This window comes from Bufo bufo, chromosome 1 (genome assembly GCF_905171765.1).
Source record: "Bufo bufo chromosome 1, aBufBuf1.1, whole genome shotgun sequence".
NCBI lineage: Eukaryota > Metazoa > Chordata > Amphibia > Anura > Bufonidae > Bufo > Bufo bufo.
Window position 1 is genome coordinate 272,225,543 of NC_053389.1, and position 21,315 is coordinate 272,246,857.

At 38.9% G+C, this 21,315-nt stretch overlaps 1 protein-coding gene across 4 annotated transcripts in view; it reads left to right on the top strand.

The window, feature by feature from the left end:
* The window catches only part of TSPAN9 (tetraspanin 9), a 472,297-nt gene that overhangs the window by 419,011 nt on the left and 31,971 nt on the right, over positions 1 to 21,315 (top strand). The window lies entirely within an intron of this gene.

Consider the following 21,315-nt stretch of genomic DNA (forward strand, 5'->3'; position numbering starts at 1 on the left):
TTGACAAATTTCAGGGAAAATTCGATTAGCTGTGAAGCCGAATTTCCTTGCGCTTTGTGGTAACAAATCAATTTTCCCTGAGATGCCGGTAAAAAACAAAAAATACATACCCACCTCATCCATTCGCTCGCGAATAGGCCATCGCGGACATCTTGTTTGAAGATACCGTGCAAAATCTCACGCGGAATGACGTATGATGTTATCACACCGGCGCCTGGCCAGCATGATGATGTCATCACGTCACCATGCGAGATTTCGCATGATGTCTTCAATTAGCCTCTACGCGAGTAAATGGATGAGATGAGTATTTATTTTTATTTTTTCCCTGATTAACCCCTGAAAGGCCTAAATGGTAGCCTCAGAGGCTGAAATCAGCTATGAACGCGGCATCTGAGGGGTTCAATGATGGGGTGGGCAGTGCGATTGCCGTTCCCCGTCATTGTGCCTGCTACATACAAAGAAATGTGCTTTGTGAATTCGTCAAGAATAGAATTTATTTGTGAAATTCAGCGAAGCAGCCGAATCGAATTTTTCATAACTTCGCTCAACCCTAACACACACACATATATATATATATATATATATATATATATATACAAAGCATTACTATACAGTGTATTAGAATGCCTAGGCAGCCAAACTATTGCATTCAGTTTATGACATTTAGCGTAATAGCTTGTGTTCCTACAGTAATAGGAAACATTGGCTGGGTAGCGGCATAGCTTTTTGGCAACAGTAAGTCTGATGAACTTCATTGGCATTTCATAAAATATGTAACATTAAAAGGAATAACAAGGAACAGCCTCAATGCATCTGTTGTGCAGTTAGATAGGATATCGTCTCCGGAATAGATAGCAAGTTTTAGTGTACAAAGCTCAGTAGGGGGCAATTGTTAATGCAGCAGTTGTTCAGAAGGACTGTGTGCAGGAATTTTCTCACAATTAACACTTGTAAAGTACATGTAGCAGGAAGCTGTGCTTAATTTGATCAGATTGGAACAGGGTTCGGAGAGATTGAGTGATAGACAAGAAAAAACAGATAAAATTTGGAAGAAATGGTTGAACCAGGGCCGAGGTGTTTGAAAAGGGAAAAAAAGAAGAATTTTTTATTTATTTTTTCCCCCTCTCTCTCGCTTCAATGGGGTGGGTGGGTATTTGGGATAAAATGTTAAGGCTAATGTGTATGCAAATGTAAAATGTTTTTTGTAATATGGACCTTTTGGACGGTCCAGTATTGTATTGGCCTTTTTGTATTTTGGAAAATAAAAAGATATAAAAAAATATAAAAAAGTACATGTAGCTATAGTTGCCTGTGTTATAATGTTCAGATTACTGACTGTAAAACTGATATGATGTAATCAACATCATCATCGTTCCTCGTCTTTCCACTAGATTCTAGAATAAATAACAATTATGTTCAATGATGTAAGCAGCAATAACTTTTTAATGATCCGAACCACAACATTTATGCTATTGGTTCTAAGAGGGAAATCTCTCATTGGTGGGAACACTTCGGGTATGTCACTACCGGGCCCAGGAGCCTGAGGGGGCCCAAAGACCCCTGTGCCACATAAGAAGACACTGGTATTATAGAAAGTGCATGCTGGTCAAGTTATAACTCTGGCAGGAGGGAAGGGGTTAGGTCAAGAATTTAAAGCTATATGCTTCCCTGCCCCTGGCCACAAAGCACTGAGGTAGAGTTGCTGCAAAAATTTCTGTGACTAAAAATCTGTTTAATTCATCTGATTAGGGTTGTTTTGTCGGAAAGCACATGAATTGGACAGTGGTGGAAATTTCTGCACCTGTGAAAAAATTTTGTTAACACCTTAAGTGTTTTTAAATCATTAATCGGCTGTATTCTAGGCCGCTTTCTTTTTACGGTGGCCTAGAATAGGGTCTCCTGTGGAGCAAAGAGCAGGAGCTCAGCTCTGCTCCAATGACCCAGAATGGCAGGAGCATCGTTCCAGAACATTTAACACCTTAGATGCCGCAGTTAATAGCACCCACGGCATTTAAGCAGTTTACAGAGAGGGGCTCCCTCTGTCAGGCATCAGCACCCATGCAACTGAGATTGTGGGGTGTCGATAACTTAGCATGGAAGGCTGGTTCCTAATGAAGTGAGGGACCATTTCTATGACATCTGTACTAGGCATGTGAACAAGGTTTGTCTTTATGAGACAGGCCATTAAAGGAGAGATGTCTGCTCAGTAAGTAGCAGGATGTTAAGGTACTCACCTTGTAGATGGAAAAGTTGCATCATGGTGCAGAAGGTGCTTACCATGAGGCTCACAAAGGAATGTTATATGTGACTGCACGATTGTCCTTAATTACTGCACCGCATACATGCATTGACAAAACAGTGACATAAACCTTGCAGATCAGCTTCGCCTATGAAGAATATTTTGACTCTTTTGCCCATGTACATGGGACTGTCTCTGAACCAACATTCATAATGCTTCTTATGAATAGTCTTAACCTGAGCTGCTGGTAATGACTTGTTAGCTATAACAGGCTACTTTGAACATCATTCCAGTGTTTTTGAACTCACAACGTGCAAAGTTCACCCGTCAGCAGCTTGCTGTATTGATTTAATGAATTTCATGCGGTGTAATGGGAGTTGCTGCAACTGACATCTCCTTTCGCCTTGTATCAGCTCAGATTTTGCTTTATTGATCCAGGCCATCCAAACTGTTCATCTTACTGCACATCCATTATTGGAACTGTGCTTCTTCGAGCTCAGGCACATTTTAATGATCTTTTTGGTTAAAAGTGTTCACTAAGTTATAGGTTGTCTTGTGCAAAGGACAAAGTATAGGAAGAAAAGATCTATGTTAAACCCTCTACTGACCTATGGTCATATAAATTACATTATCTCATGTCAAATCTATAGGAAAAATAGCAAATAAGTAAAACATTGATACAACTTTATTGAACTAATAATTCACTACCCTAGCTAGTCATGCTACTAAAATAGGCAAGTAAGTATATAATTTTTTTCTATATTTTTGGTTCATACAAACTGATAAATGTCTTCAAACATGTAGAATATGGCGTTTTATAGGGTTTCCAGCTTTTTGCACTTGCTAGTTGTACCTGTTGATAAACCATAATCCCCTGCTCCCTGCTGCTCCGTTATGGCTCTCTGGGTCCCTTCTGCGGTCTTCTTGTCCTCATCCTATAAACTTCTGGATGATGGAAGGATGGGGTTACGTGAGCTGCTGCAGCCAATGACTTGCCTCAGCAGTGATGTGTCCCCAAGTGGCATGTGACCCAGCAGTGATGTGCCACTTGGAGACATGTCACGCTGAGCCCAGTCATTGGCTGCAGTAGCACACATGGCTCTGTTCATCCAGATGTTTACAGGATGGGATCTACCTTAAGACAGCAGAAGACAGCCAGGGACTCAGGGAGCTGGTAATGGAGCAGTGGAGAGCAAGTGAGTATGTTTAAACAGATACAGCTGGCTTGGCTTCAAATTTAAATATACAAAAACCTTTAAAAAAAAGCCTTTAAGGCCTGTGAGAAATTGAAGTGGGCTTATTGAACATCTTTAACAGTTGGTCTACAGTAGGGATAGACCATTGGTGGATTAATGTTTCAAAGGTTTCATGGGTAAAAAAAAGCCTACAAGCCCTGAGTAAAGAGAAATATAAGATAAGTGAAGCTTAAAGGAATTGTGTTAACCCATCTCAAGTAAATTAATAACTATGGTGGCCGGTAAGGGCTGATGTCATTACCATTTTTCCCTGAAGGTCCAGGTAAATTAGGTAAACCAATAATTGAGTGGGATGGACAGGGAACCTGCCATATTGCTAACTGATCAGTCCTATCTTGGGCCATGAAACTGTAACAAAATATATTCAGGTGGTCACTCTCTTTCCTTCATGTCAATGAGGAGTAATTGACTTTTAATATCTTAGTCAGAATGTATATCCATGCTAGAAGGTATTTAAGGGTGTTGCCCACTGCACGATGCCATGGTGTCATTTTTGAACCATGAAAAAATAATTTTAGCTCCAGTGCTTATTTATATAGACATGTCACTAGGCATTGTTAAACTAATGCTTTAGGTTCTTGCACATTTATGGACCTCTATTGGGAGAAGTCCTATGTGTGAACCAGTTATTCAGATCTTCAGGTCAATACTTAGATGGCAATGAAAGGGGTCAGGCAAGTTAAAAAAAAGACTTTGCAGTTGCAGCGTCCATCGGGTGCACTACTTGTGGTTCTTAAAGTACATATTTGTCATGACGCCAGTTGCAGTGAAGCAACAAGGGTAAATGTCCCCTTTTAGTGATACTGTGGATGGTGGTGGTACCCAGGTGTAGGAATGCCAGAGTGGTGTAGGGTGGCCTAAATGTCCCTTTAAGTGTACTTTGACACGTGTCACGGTGCTCCTACCTGGATACGCTGGACCCCAGGCGTTGTCGTCCGAAGCAGAGCAAATAGGGGGAATAGTTGAGGGATTTGAAGAAATTATTGAGTCCAGACCTTGTATATAGTGGTACAGCAACTTTACTTGAATAAATGTTCCTTCAAACAGTTTACAGACTTTGTCTTAGTTTCCAGCAGGCGTTGGCATTAACTGTGCAAGGCAAACTCCTCTTTGCTACTTCTGTTGCTCTCTTGCTCTACTGTGCTAACAGGCTGGCTATAGAACTCTGCTTCCTCTTTAGGTTGTACTTAACTTTTTAATCTGGTCTGTCTCTAGCTTTATCCAGGGAAGACTTTACTCCTGGCTTCTGAGGCTTCAGGCTTATGCCTCCATATCCAGCTGAGCTGAAGGTGCTCCAGCTGGCCTAGGCAGGGCTCATCCAACAGGGACGGGCTCTTGCTGCCTTCCCCTCTTGGCAGGGGGTCAACTCGACCTTCCCCTAGCAGAAGGTAAACTGAACTAACTCTAACTACACTCCTCCTTCCCTGCAGCAAGTGGGACACACCCACCACATCACAGAGGGGGGGTGTTAGAATGGAATAGAAAATCTCCATTCCCTGTACCTGTAGCTCTGCCATTTATGCTGCCTCCTGCTGGTGAACCAGTCATATTACATTTGAACAGTTACATAACAAGATTGTGGATGCACATTTTGCAGAACCAGGAAATTAATACATAGGATGACATTAGGTTAACCATAGGAGACAGTAGTGAGGTGAAAAGGTGGTAAGGCACGTCTGGGGCGTTACACAGTTGCATAGTTACATAGTTAATATGGTTGAAAAAAGACAAACGTCCATCAAGTTCAACCAAGGGATAGGTGGGGACGCGAATCCCAGAATGAAATGAGACTCACATTTCTACACTTTTCATAAGCATTTATGTTTTTTACTTTTAAGAATTTGTCTAAACCCTTTTTGAAACTTTCCACTGTTCTTACCGTGACCATGTCCTGAGGAAGTCTATTCCATAGATTCACAGTTCTTACAGTAAAGAAGCTTTGACGCTTCTGGAGACTGAACTTTTTCTTCTTCAGTCGGAGGCAGTGCCCCCTTGTCTTTTGAGCACATTTTACATGGAATAGCTTTTCGCCGTATTTTTTGTATGGCCCATTTATATACTTGTACAGGTTAATCATGTCCCCCCTTAGACATCTCTTCTCAAGACTAAATAAATTCAATTCTTTTAATCTTTCTTCATAACTAAGATCCTCCATGCCCCTTATAATTTTAGTCGCTCTACTCTGTACTTTTTCCAGCTGCAGTGCATCCTTTCTATGTACTGGTGCCCAGAACTGCCCTGCGAGTCCATGCCTCGTTTAAGGCATGACAATATCCTGGTGGCCTTAGAAGCAGCTGATTGACATTGTGTGCTGTAATTTAATCTACCATCCACAAGGACCCCCAAATCCTTCTCTATAAGTGACTCTCCCCGTGCTACATCACCTAGGACATATGAAGCACAGAGATTATTACTACCAAGATGCATAACTTTACATTTGTCCACATTGAACCTCATTTGCCAAGTTGATGCCCAATCACTCAGAGTGTTCAAGTTAGCTTGTAGTTTGTGGACATCTTCCATAGACCATACAGTTCTACACAGCTTAGTGTCATCTGCAAAAATAGATATGGTGCTATTAATCCCGTCCTCAATAGCATTAATAAATAAATTAAATAATAAAGGGCCCAGCACTGAACCTTGGGGTACACCACTTATAACCCGGGACCATTCTGAATAGGAATCATTGACCACAACTCTCTGGACACGGTCCTTCAGCCAGTTTTCAATTCAATTACAAACTATACTTTCCAAGCCAATAGACCTTACTTTACTTATTAAGCGTCTATGAGGGACAGTATCAAAAGCCTTTACAAAATCCAGAAACACTACATCCACAGCCGCCCCCTGTCCAGGCTACTACTCACCTCCTCATAAAAACAAATCAGGTTAGTCTGACAACTTCTTTCCATGGTAAACCCAGTAAACCCATACTGGTTATCACTTATAATATTATTTATAGTCACATACTCCTGTATATAGTCCCTTAAGATTCCTTTAAACATTTTTCCCACAACAGAAGTTAAACTAACTGGTCTATAATTACCAGTGGAGGACCTTGATATTTTTTTGAATATGGGCACCACGTTTGCCTTGCGCCAATGACTTGGCACTAGAGAATCCCTAGAGAATCCTTAAAAATTATAAACAGGGGCACAGCAATGACTGAACAGAGCTCTTTAGGCACTCTTGGGTGTAATCCATTTGGACCCGGAGTTTTGTTCACATTTACCCTATTTAACTTCTCTTGGACCATATCTACAGTTAGCCAATTGAGTATATCACTGGATGTACTAACAACCCCGGCGCCACAGATATCAGCTCCTTTCTCTTATTTTGTATATACAGAGCTAAAAAAACTATTTAGGAACTCTGACTTTTCCTTATCTTCAGTGACAACCCCCCCCCCTTTACCATTATTTAGGGGACCTACCTGCTCAGACCTAGGTTTTTTATCATTTATATATTTAAAAAACTTTTTGGGATTTGTTTTGCTTTCTTTTGCTACCTGCTGTTCATTTTGTATCTTTGCTAATTTTATTTCCTTTTGCAGATTTTATTAAGCTCTTTGTAATCTTCAAATGCTACAGCTGACCCCTCAGATTAGTATTTTTTAAATGCCCTCTTTTTGTCTTTTATTGCTCTTTTTACAGTAGCTGTATATATCTTTAAACTAATATCATGCTCCACTTTACTGCTGGAACTCATTTCTTAATGTAGACCTTAGACCAAGGGCTCACGAGTACAGGTGTGAGCTTGAATGCCATCTCCTCAGCCAAGGAGCAGTCATGAAACAATTTACATTTCCCCATCTCAATGCCAATGAACATAACCTCACCAATTGACCTTGTTAAAAATGCTGCTCTTTCAGAAATGACTGCCTTGCATCATAAAGCTGCAAATGCTTTAGGATGGGTAATGATGCAACCTGTTTACATTATTATTGAATATTCCACATGCAGTTTAGATTAATTGGTGAATGAATAAATTAAATAGTAAAGTTCCTATTTAGAGTAATCGCCTTGTGTCATTAAAAGTTTATGATGTTATAAAAACCCCACAGAAATGCCTTAATAATAAATGACATACAAGCGTAAACCACTAAATTACAGCCTGTTTTATATGGCCTGGCTGTTCCGCCTGTTAATGTATTTTACTTTATTTTTCTTTTGTATATTGCTAGATATTATGTTAGGATTAGCTGGATTGATTTTCCCATATTCCACCCCTTTAAAGTATGCAGACCATTGTAAACCATTTAATATCGACATAGATGGCTTTTCAGCTTTAGTGATTTTGTTATTTCAGTAAACCATTGTTGTTTTTATTTTCCATACAATATCAATTGTTTGTAGTCTAGTATTATGGTCGCATGGTAGAATAATAATTTACACTATTACTCTTAATTTACACTTAGCCAATTATTCCTCATTGGAGTTGACCAATGATGAATTTTCATTACTTATGGGTCAGGTCAATGAACATTAAATTGGTAAAACTTTCATAGACCTCGAGAAAGAGCAGGTCTTGGTTTGACCAAGACAAAAACATTTCAAATACAATGGTCTGTGTTTATGGATACCAAAGGAAATCTACAGGTGAGGTTGGTTTGCACGTTCAACAAAGAGGTGGTCAGTTGTACATGTTCACTCTCCATTCTATTGAGTGGCAGTTAACAAATCATGTTTAGACGATCACTTCTAGGCTTCTGTGGCTTTCAGTTATTGAAAGGTGACCGTATTCAGAAGCAAACCAAAGATTAGTTTAGGGCTAAGACTTCTTTGCTCTCTTAGTTGATGGGATCACAGCCGGTGCAGGGCAAACCTTAGGACAGTGACATAAGGACCCATGGATATCCGGAACCCATAGTTCCTAAGTAAGTTACAGCACTCTTTAAAGTGGAGTTATAGTAATACCCTTTTTTGGCATATCCTTGAACGCATGTCTTCAAGATTCCTCTATAGTATCATAAAAGGTAGGGCATCCCATTTAAACTGTGATACAGTTAAGTACCGAGAAAAATAAAATTTTAAGACTTTTCATGTTCATTATAAATGTATCTTAATGCAAGTATATCACTTGCTATAGCTGCACTTTGTGTTTTAATGCTGCTATATTTACTGAAACTTGTACTGGAAGATGTAATTATGATCAGCCATTTTGGAGTCTGCCATTTGTCACTCAGTATAACTGTTTTCTGCTCTCGCTATCCTTTACTTTATCACCACTCATGTTTCTGTGCCTTATTTGCCTGATTGTATAAGTACATATGAAATAGGCGCCCCATACAGTTAGTTAAAAATGCCCACATGGCAGCCTTTATGTACCATGAGGGTTATAATTGTGAACTCCTGCTCATAGACATTAAAAGGGAAGCCACATCCTGGAATATCTTAACTATATAAGCCACTTTGTTAATACTACAAATTCCATTATCCAAAATATCTCTGTAGAATATATACAGTGCTACAAGGTTATTGCTGGATTTGTGTGTGTGATGTGACTGACTTTATGCGTGTAGGTGAAATTGTACAGTCCTTGATATCTGCAAATGACTATTGACAAGTAGATATTAGCTAGTGCTGAAACAGTTCTGCACACTGATACCCTCACTGGCTGCGTTCTAGTTTTTTTTTCTATTGAAATAGATGAGAAAAGAAAGGAACTGAAAATGAGATGGCATACAAATTGACCCACTTACAATACCTGAACAAGTTTTGAAAGCAGCAGAGTGGATATGATTTAACTCCCACACGCTTAAACTTTTAATGTCCCTCAGAAAAAAAATTATTCTCCTTAATTAGTATTTCCCGTTTTAAGGCTTACAGAATGTGGGACATCTAAATTCTGCCCCAACCTCATAAATGTGCTGTATAACATTTAAAAGTTTGTTCAGTTAGGGAAATCCCTGTTCACATATTTTATTGGACATCACAGAGTAAGGCCCCCAGGGGCGTAGCTATAGGGGGTGCAGAGGTAGCAGTCACTACCGGGCCAGGAGCCTGAGGGGGCCCAAAGATCCTTGTGATGCATAAGAAGGCACCAGTATTATAGAAAGTGCACGTTGGTCAAGTTACACCTCTGCCTGGAGGGAAGGGGTTAAGTCAAGAATCTGGCATGGAGGGAGGTGGCGTTTAAATTTTTGCCTCAGGCAGTAGGAAGGCTATGTGCTTCCCTGCCCCTGGCCACAAAGCACTGAGGAAAGGGGGGTCCAAACATAACTCCTGCATCAGGGCCCATGAGCCTTTTGCTACGCCCCTATGTAGAGTTGCTGCAAAAAGTTCTGTGACTAAAAATCTGTTTAATTCATCTGATTGGGGTTGTTTTGACGGAAAGCACATGAATTGGACAGTGGCGAAAAATTTCTGAAACCAATCTGCACCTGTTAAAATTTTTTGTTAACACCTTATGTGTTTTTAAGTCTAGGCCTCTTTCTTTTTATGGTGGCCCAGAATAAGCGCTGCTAGATTTATTTCAAAAACAGCAATAAAAGCAACCAAATATGGATAAAATACAATGCCAATCAAAAACACTTCCTATAACATTTATATTGTTTATTGTTTCAAGCAACAGGAGAGTAATTGGTAAATCTTAACACCTTGTATTGCTCTTTTGAAATCATTTCCACCTGTACTGTGAATTGTTATCCTCTTAAATGGAATTAAAGACCATATTTTATGAGATACCACAAACCCAAAAGGAGGCTTCTGTTAGTGAAGAAAACGTTATAACTCTTTTAAATTGAGGTGTGTTAAAGTGTTTTTTTTTTTTTTACTGTATGACCAAGAGTAAAGTGCTGTCATCTATCACTGTTCCCAGGCCGGATTTCTGTTCCATTATATGACCGAGAAATTTAACATGGCATATAACAACATGGCAGACCCTTTAAAGCATCTTATAACTGCAATAAATATGTCATTCTATACATTAGCTGACAGAACAAAACGACGCATGATACAATAGTCGGTTATACGTATTATTGTAAGTGCTTACTTAGCAGAATATATAGAAAAAAATGGAGTTTCTTGTACCAATTGCTATCTACTGGGAAATATGTGATCTCTTTGATACATTAGACATGCATTGGAATTGATGGGATTTAGTGGTTGAAAGGTCTGGATAACTTTCACCTGGTATTGCTTTTATGTAATAAAACTTCATAAGTATGGATAATACTCTTGCCTGTTCTAAGCGGTTGTCATAAGGCAAATGTATTTGGGATTAACCTTTCTTAGTCAGGCTCAGCACTTCTATGTTATATTCTTTTCCCTTCTTCTTCCGTCATATTCTTAAACTTTTGCATGTTAGTTTTGTTCTTGCTCTCCATTTTATTTTCTGTTGTCTCAACAGGTTTATATTCAGCATCAATAGCCAAATATGCAAATTGTTCAACTTGTTTAGTTTTTTGTCCATAGAGAATTTTCTGGAATATCATGGTAGTTTGTCCTGGAAAAGATACTCCGACAATTATACTTCTCAATTATATAAAAACTCAACAACAACTGAGCACACTGGCCGTCTAGGTCTGGAGCTGCTAAAGTTATGACAAGTCCAAAACCACATACAAAAGTCCCAAGTTCACAGACTGAAGGAGTTCTGAAAGTTAACTTCTCCTCACACTATTAAGATAGGCAGAATCAATATTGCTTGCCACTCTAAATATCACATTCTGTCCTTGTTCCAGCTTGCTCACATCTAAGATCTTCACCAATCATTTTGCATACTTCTACCACTGGACTCTATGGTTCCATGCAGCCAATTTCCGATGCGAGTTATAACCTAAAGGCTTAAAGGTAGAGAAACATAGTGCTGCATCTCTGATATTAAGATTTAAATAAAAACTTTTATACTTGTCCAACCACAGAGGATAACTGGACATGGTGATGGAAATGTGCAGAAGGATTGTGAAGATCTTAGATGTGAGTGAACTGGAACAAAGACTGAGTGTGAGAGCTAGAGTGGTAAGCGGTATTGAGTCTGCCTATTTTCATTGTGTGAGAAGTTACTTGTAGAGTGGTAAAAGTAATTTTTGGAATTATATTTCTCAAACATCAGAAACATGTTCAAGACGGTTCTTGCTTTACTCACCCAATAAACCACACCTCTTTTTATCTAAGCCACAACCTTGTCTAATGATGTACAAAAAGTGTTTGATGCAGAATTCTTATGCATTAAGCTTAGTAAATCTCCCCAGAGTTTTGTCCTTTGTATATTGCTTGGTAGGTCTTTACCTTACCAATATATTGGTGAGATAATGTAGGATAATAAATGACTGTCTCTTTTCAAGTGTGTTTAATAACACTAGACTGTTTAATGAAGCAAATTTTTAACACCTTTTGATCGGTGCTGTAATTAATTTGAACTCGGTAGTGACAGATCAGTAGCAGGAGGATTTGAAGGCTAAAGCTTGCTCTCAACCACTTGTTATAAAATAATGTATTAGAAGAAGATTTTCTGCTATACCATCATATCTAATTAAATTGCAAAATGTTAAAAAGTAACAAGAAAAAAAACATCACTTTCAATTATTTTTAAAGGTTTCAAAGGTTTTATTACTGTCTTTTTTCTTAATACAAAACCCTGGACCTTAGACACTTATGAACTTTAGAAGATGTTATGAGCATTTTACAAATTAGATACACTGAATCCTACTGAAAGATAAGAAAAAAATCTGCTTTTCTAAAGGAAATGTGATTATTTTTTTTTATTTTGTTAGTCTGGACCGTATCTATATTTTAAGAAATCTTAAACTCATGCCATTAATACACTGGCAAGTAGGCCTAAAATATATCAAGACTTCTGTTCTCTGAGAGCAGTCACATGGGCCCTAGACACAATAGAATGGAGGAGACCGCAACTTCTGTGGCAAGTGCAAAAACTGCACAATTTTTGTTTTCTTTTTAAATATGGATAGTGACATGAAAAATTAAAACAAATCACTAAAAATTCTTGGCTCTGTCTGTTTTTTTTTTTTTTTTTTCAAGTGGATGGGGCTTGGCTGCAATACCAGACATAGGCCATAGACAATAGTGGTGCTGTTTCTGGAATAAAAAAAAGCAGACCTTTTTTGTATCCTGGACATCCTTTTGGCTACGTTAGTACCTAAAATTGACCATTTAAAATTTTTGTCTCTGAGCACTAATCATGGGTGCTATGAATGCAGGGGATGGGTGCTTTTTTAAACAAATCTCCTTCAATGACTATTTTAGTGATACCTGACTTTGCAAACATTAGCACTGATACAGATATTCACTGAATGACTATGACACAGGGAATATTAGTTTTGTTTAAATGGAGTGACCTTGTTCTTGAAGCTTCTTGCTGCTGCCAATTCGCCTGGCTGATATAAGTTACTGAGTAATTAATACCCTGGAACATATTCCTTTCAGCAGTATGAGGATTTACCAGTATGCAGGGCATAGGCGTAAAAAGCATTCAGTCCGACACATGCTACGTATTTTCATCCTCCTGATTTTCATTTTTTTTTCTGCTTTTCCAATTTGCAATCCACTGAAATGTATTCAGGTGTAAAGAAATGTATAAATCACTTCTCACCATACCGCTAGAGTTCCACAATAAAGAAATAAATCACAAAGACTCCAAATGGAAATTAATATTTGAAGGATTTTTTCCCAGCATCTCTGTGAAAGCAATGGTATTAGGAAGAAGCATTTGTAATATATGCCTGCTCTTATACAACTTCATGCAACTTTTACTAACGTCATAACTATCCCTATAATCCAGCATTTGATAGTCTGATAATTCCTATAGATTGGCATTTTTTCCAGAATAAAGTCACTTAAAAGCAGCTGGTGCTCATCCATCAGTTGTGTAATACCTCATGTTTCTTTTGGGAGTGCCGCAGGGAAATTAAACTCTTGTTGCTGATTACAGTTGATCACTATAGTGCCAGTAGTTGGACACCCTATGCCAGGGACCTGTCTAGTAAAAATATGATGGTCCAAAACAGACAATCCATTTCAAAGAGGCTCTATGTGCTGTTCTAGGACTAGGGATTTTTCAAAAAGTTTACAAACTCAAACTTTGTGTGGAGAACTGAGATAGATAGATAGATAGATAATACGTAGAGAGGAAAAATAGAGTATTTAATAGGCAATTGGGGCACTTTCGATTTGGTCAAATCAGACACGAATAGAATTTTAAGAAATTCACTCATTTCTATGTATTACTAAATGGAATAAGCACATGTGCTCATTTGCTTAAATGTTGCTTACATAATGGCTTATATATAAGGGAACACATCTGGGTTTGTTGACACTCTTACACCCATGTATAAAGCTCCCAGAACAAACCACATATATAAGGATCAATAAAGGTAGCTCCTTCTTAGCCAGGATACCCAAGACCCAAGATGAGAAGTTTGATTGTAAGGGCCTTGTGCAATTTGGATGAATTCTCAAATCAAAGCTGTAGGTCTGATTGTTAGAATCCCTAGTAGTCAACTGCTATTGCCTAAGGAAGGTACAGGTGGCATCTCTCAAAGTGAAATAAGGTATTACATGGTGTCACGGTGGGTAGTGGGGAAAACCCCCCACCGTGCGGTGTCAAAGGATAAAAGGGGATCAGCCTGGCCAAAAGGAGTAATAAGGAAGCAGGTCCCTAATCCTCTCCCTGACTCCCCGATGACTCATACTCTGGATTCCTAGAGACCCTGAGTCGCCCTGGTTATCCCTCCCCAAGGAGCCGGGAAGAGACGACCTGCTCATCCCAGTCATGGAGGAACTCTATCTGAGGCGAGGCTGCAAGGAGAGGGGAACACATACAGCATATGGAATTGGCAGGTAAGCGAAACCCATAACACACTTACCTGCCACAGACACACTGACTGGAACCCGTGCACAAGTGCTGCTGTCCACAACAACATTAAAGGACACAGCACACACCACAATCACACAGGAACTCAGGACACCGATAGCTGCAATAAACGTGAGACAGGGGAATGTCTAGCAAACATGCTGGACACCAAACCTCACCAGCCATGTAACAGAACACAAGACATATAGCACCCTGAACATAACCCACGCAAACCAAAAGATAAGAAGGGAAAAAGACACCATAATAACATCAACATCTATGACCACAAGGGTGGCCCTCACTGGACAGATGGAACACCCTGGACTGGAGCAGAGCTCCAGCACCAACCACAGCTGAAGTACAACTGAATTCAGCCAGGAAACCACAGAAGATATAAGCCAAGTGACCACACCCAGTCAGGGAGTTAACCCTTACAGCACCAGACAGATGGAGGCTACAACTTAAAGGGGAAGTGCACACACAAGCATACCAAACACGTAACCACCGGCAACAGCATGCGTGGCAACCATGTCACAGCAATCACCCAGAAGGCCGAGACACTGCCACCGCATGCTCTCACAGCAACACGTTGCCGCAAGTGTGGCAACAGTGTCACAGCGTACACCATAGGCCGTGACACATGGTGCCCCATGTGTGTTGTTATTTTTGCATTGGTTAATGGAAGTGGTCCCAAGGTGAGTTGCCACAGCTGTGAGGTTTGTATGTCTTAAAAGATTATCAAGACAACCCTTTTAAGGTCAAACAGTACATGATTTTTAAAATCTAACTACCCTCTTTAATCTTAAGGTGGAACCTCTTCATTATTACAATGTGTCGCTTCCATGTTGTAATTATTGTTTGCTTCATCTAATTACCAGTAATCAGCAAATAAGAAATTTCAATGGTAGGAGATGAATTCTTCCATGTGATATTTATAATTTGGGGTCTCGGTGATACATTTCCTCATCAGGGAATATGTGCCTATTGAGATGATTGCTCTGTTTGAGTCATATCATTGATTTATCATTTTATGGTTTCTGATGCAAAGACAATGCTTGTTAAAGCCTTCTTGAGCATCAGATCAGTAAGAGTTACTATACTTTAGAGATCTCCGTCTTATTTCTGTAGCGTGATTTTCAGTATGCTTCACTCTTTGTCAACCATTATTCTACATGAAATCTGTTTTCCATACATCTGGTAACAGTAAAACAACTTTCCCTGTGACACATAATGAAGACAATGTGGGAACCTCAGAGGATTAACGACATTAAACTTTTACGTTCAAAATCTGTCTATCCTTGAACACTGAAAATTACATGCAATATTTAGAAAATTTATCAAAGGAGAAATTACAACAGAAGCTCCATATAGGCCTCCTAAATCTCAACTACACCATAGCGTATTAGTTTTACATGATTTCTCTGTTTATTTCTGTTCTTCAGCTCCCCTTAATGTATATGTAGGCAATTTAGCTCTGGTTACCAGGCAACCACTCATCATAATGTCTTGGTGGCTACACCTTCAATACCATTACAGTAGATCCATAAACTAAAAGTGGAGACAAAAAGTTTTGTCTGAGATACATGAAACTCCCTTTCATGTTACACAAGTTTTTTTTTTTGCACACTCCTAGAGGACAGAAGGCATGAAAATATCGCTTCAGAAAATACACAACATAAAAGGGTTGTTCAGAACTTAAATATTGATGACCTATACTCAGAATAGGTCATTAATACCTGACTGGTGGGGGTGGACTCTCGACACTCCCAACACCAGTGGCACTGTGTCATCTTCCTCAGCCTGTGACATCACATATATCATCACATGGCCTTTTCACCTCTCAGTCCCATTCAAGTGAACAGGATTAAGCTACATTGCCAAGCACAGCTGCTATACAATGGATGGTGCCGTACTTGTTACTCTATGGAAAGTCTGAAGCTCTCATCTTAATGCAAATAAAACCCTTTAGTAGAGCCTATAAGCTGTGATCACATTTCCTAGAACTGCTTCTTTAAGAAACATATGGTAAGTGTCTATAAAAGACTGTTACTATATCTCTCATGCGGTAGTGATGTGACCAGTTCATTTCACAACAGCCCTACACAATAACATTTTGATATAAAATAGCTAATAAAATAAAAAGTTGAAAACGTCTGGCTGGAGCAAAGAAATTTAGTTGATCATTGAATGAAGAATACATTCGCCTTCTACTGGCATACAATAGCCAGGGCGGTGGAATAAGCCTATGGCTTATGTAGGCAATTTAGCTCTGGTTACCAGGCAACCACTCATCATAATATCTTGGTGGCTACACCTTCAATACCATTACAGTAGATCCATAAACTAAAAGTGGAGACAAAAAGTTTTGTCTGAGATACATGAAACTCCCTTTCATGTTACACGAGGGTTTTTTTTTGCACACTCCTAGAGGACAGAAGGCATGAAAATATCGCTTCAGAAAATACACAACATAAAAGGGTTGTTCAGAACTTAAATATTGATGACCTATACTCAGAATAGGTCATTAATACCTGACTGGTGGGGGTGGACTCTCGACACTCCCAACACCAGTGGCACTGTGTCATCTTCCTCAGCCTGTGACATCACATATATCATCACATGGCCTTTTCACCTCTCAGTCCCATTCAAGTGAACAGGATTAAGCTACATTGCCAAGCACAGCTGCTATACAATGGATGGTGCCGTACTTGTTACTCTATGGAAAGTCTGAAGCTCTCATCTTAATGCAAATAAAACCCTTTAGTAGAGCCTATAAGTTGTGATCACATTTCCTAGAACTGCTTCTTTAAGAAACATATGGTAAGTGTCTATAAAAGACTGTTACTATATCTCTCATGCGGTAGTGATGTGACCAGTTCATTTCACAACAGCCCTACACAATAACATTTTGATATAAAATAGCTAATAAAATAAAAAGTTGAAAACGTCTGGCTGGAGCAAAGAAATTTAGTTGATCATTGAATGAAGAATACATTCGCCTTCTACTGGCATACAATAGCCACGGCGGTGGAATAAGCCTATGGCTTTGCTGTCGGCAGCAGTATAATTGCAGAGCTGCAGTCCCTGTAATTCCAAGCTCTGATTTTATTATCCTAACCAATCACTGTCTCCCTCAAACGAAATGTGGACAAATGCTTAAATGACAGAAGGTATAGAGGAAAGAGGGATTGGAAGGCGTGGTACCGTAGCTGTAAATATCTACCCTTTCACACTCGATATTTTGCTGTTGTGGCTCTACTTTATTATAAATGATATATCGTAGAAGTGAGATTGATCTCACAGTGATGAACTGGCCAATTTTTGTGTGGTGTTTGTGTAGACGTCATTATGCGGTTTGGAAACATTAATCTTTGGTGCCAATGTGCCTCTTATACATATATACACATTTTTTATCCTCCAATTCTTGATTAATTGAGACTACATTGAGTAGGCAGGTGACAGATTCAGCACTATTGCCTGCTCAATATTTCCATTATTGTGTCTATTTACTGTACTTTCATAAGGAGCAAAGTTGCAGGTAATAATTGCCTTAAAGGAAAACTTTGCTTTAAAACATTTTGTTAGATTTTTTTTTATGATAAAATGCTGATTCATTTTTTATTTACTTTGCTTTATTCTGTTGTGACTTTGAGTTATATGACATTTTCTTCTCCATTCAAAACCAAAAGCTGAATTCTGGTTTCCTGTTCCTTGTAATGGCTTCCATAGTGCTGTGGGTTAGGGCAGCTCAGATAACAGAAACATTTTTAACAGACATAATGATAATCTTTAAGGAGCTGAAAATGATAGTCATTGAAGTAAAATCTACTTTGACTGAAATACTGCAAGACCGCTCTTGCTACAAATGTTTTCTCATTCTTTCCATCAATCTTAATGGCATATGGTTGTTGGGTAAATTTAACCATGGGTGCAGATCCTCTTCAGCTAAATATTCCCACTTCAAAAATTTAGAGCTAGCTCACTGGTAAGCTAAGGCTGTTTTCTTAACTCCCACACTTAAAAGGGTTATGCCATGATTGATCTAAAAAATGAAAATCAGATAACATATAGTACATGATTATCTCTTTGTAACAAAGGTAGAACCAGCCATCTACCTCAAATGGATCCAGAGATCTCCCCATTCATTCCTCCAGTTGTTCTGCTAGATTGATTTCTAGCTGACAGCTCAGGGTGTGTGTCCTTTCTCAAGGGGCATGTGCATTCTGCTGCAGCATCTAACAGAAGATAGAGCTGGTGGCAGTTGAAGATTTAAACTGAGCATGTGTGACCACCTCTGTAAGGTGGACAAGAAATAAGGAAAAGAACGAACAGTAGATGATGCTATACAGTTTTTATTGAATAGCATAGTGGCTACAAAACATTTTTTATTACATGCAAAACGTTTTCAGATCCAGGTGCTGGTTTGAAAAGTGTAGAATGTTTTTGTGGCACAACCCCTTTAATGAAAAAAATGAGAGGCCATCGCTCCACTTTATATCCTCCTATATAATAGACTTTTAGCCTTCAGGTGACCCCAGTTTTCTTAATAGAAGGGTTCCCAAAGGTAACACTGAGGTGGGAATAACCCTTTAAGTCATACCTAATTTTTTGTGAAGTGATTGTATCATAGATAGAGATGAGCAAAGTTATGAAAAATTTGATTTGGCTGCTTCGCCAAATTTCACAAAGAAATTTGATTCATGACGATTTACTTAGTTGCGAACAGGGGTGCACCACCAATGAGGCCAGGTGAGGTGATCGCAGCACTAGGTAGGGGCAAGACGGGGGGCAGCCAAAGGGCCATGGGCTGAAGGGGGTTAGGTTAAGAAATTGGCATTGGGGAGGGGGGTGGACGCTGTTTCAGTTTTCGCCTCAGGCAGCAGAAAGGCTAGGTGCACCCCTGGTCACAAAGCGTATTTCTTTACATGTAATGGGCCAAATGATGAGGAACAGTGATCATGCCAACCCCCATCACTGAATCCATCAGATGCCGCGTTCAGCACTGATTGTGGCATCTGAGACTGCCATTTATGCCTTTCAGATTTAATCAGGGTAAAAATATAAAAAATAAAAAATACCTTATCCATCTGCTTGTGTAGAGGCCATCTCTGCTGTCTTGATCATCATGCTGGCAGGGCGCAGTGATGTCATTACTGATGACATAAGCGCCCTGGCGTGGTAACGTCATGTGCAGTATCTTTAATCAAGATGGCTGCAATGGCCACTTTGCACGGAAATGGATGAGGTGAGTATGTATTTTTTGTTTTTACCACCATTTCAGGGAAAATTTATTCATTACCACAAAGTGCGAAGAAATTAGGCTTTGCTGTGAATAGAATTTTCCCTGAAATTCATATCGAAGTCAATTCATTTTAATTTGATTCGCTCAACACTAATCATAAACATAGAGAATTGGGTTGTATCCAAGACCTAGTACCTATGCAGGCCTAAAGGTCTTTCTACCCCTATGGACAAGCTAGTACCATAAATGATGTTTCATGGTTGCTGTTAAAGATTGTGCATTGAGACCCAGAATCTTCAACTTAGGGCTCTGAATTACATTCTAATAATATCACACAATGCATATCTCAAACTCAAGACTGCTTAACTTGTCAGATAACATAAAATACAGTAATATGTTTTTTTTCAATTTGCAATTATATTCCATTGCCATTCAGATATTAAAATGTCACTATCCTATCCACAAAATAAACAGTTGTCTTAAACTTGATTAGAGTTTTTTTTTAATGTTGGAAAAAAATTTAAACCATTGCTGTAATATCCCGTGGTCTATGTTTTACACACAACTTCCTTTATAGTCTTTGTGGTCAATTACATCGGCCTTTTACTTAAAAAAGGGAAAATGTGCAGGGAAGCAATAGGGCCACTTAACTAGTTATATTAAAGGGCCGTAAAGAGAAATATGCACTCAACTAAAAATCTGTAGTCGCAGAGTTTTATGGTATTTTGACAGCTTTATGAAAGAAAGTCATCTTTCAAAAGAACTATTTGACAGACAAGTTCTTACAACTAGTTTCTCAGAGTTTAATATTCAAAAAAAAAATTGATTGAGTAGTAAATTAGAAAGCAATTGTAACAGAATTCCTACGGGGGCCATTACTTCAAATCCAATTCTTTCTTGATCTACAGTAGAACATTTCTTAATGATAAATGGTAGAGGAATGTTTAGAGGCAAGTGGAGGATAAACGAGTAAGGGTAATAGTAAGTAAATATGTTGTGAGAATATCTGAATATGCTGGATGTCAGTAATTTAAGTGTTTTGAAAGTGGATTTCCCTGAATGTTGGAAAATTTCAATTTTTGGACATAAAGTTCCCATTTTTGAAAGTTGGAGAGCACCTCTCAAGATGTTCAACATTGGTCAGATAATAGCGTACCAATCATTTGAGTTAGTGAGATGTCTATGCTTGCCCATAGGAGGCCACAGACAGGGAATGTTTTTAAACTTATTCAGGCAATTGTTCATGTCTCCTATTGGGGGAACTAGTGATTGCAAACGTTGGATTTCAATCGACAATCCTAGTTCTCCTTGATATAAGTAGCACCATATCACAGGCACTTATGTCTTTTGGACATTAATTAGACAATTCATTTGTCTGGTTAAGATAATTAGTGCCAACGTTTCTTAAACAGTAGTGTTGAAAACTTTTTTTTTCATTTAACAAATGGACTGGAGCTTTGACAGCAGGTGGTGCTTAGCATTCCTGGGCTCTTATTTAGGACAGAGCAGTGGGGGAGGGCTCCTACTACAGCCAGTTGTCTTACAACCAGACAGGATTTTCATAATGAAAGAAATGGCTCATATCTCTGACAACTACAGAAGAAATCTTTGTATATTTTTTTAGTTTTATAATATAATATACAACAGGATCCAGAGAGAAAATCTGAGGAGAGGAGTTGTTGGTATGTGTCTTTGGGGAGGGAGGGAGGTGTATTTTCTACAGTTCTATTTCTTCTTTAAAAGTTTGCTTGTACGTGGTGCTT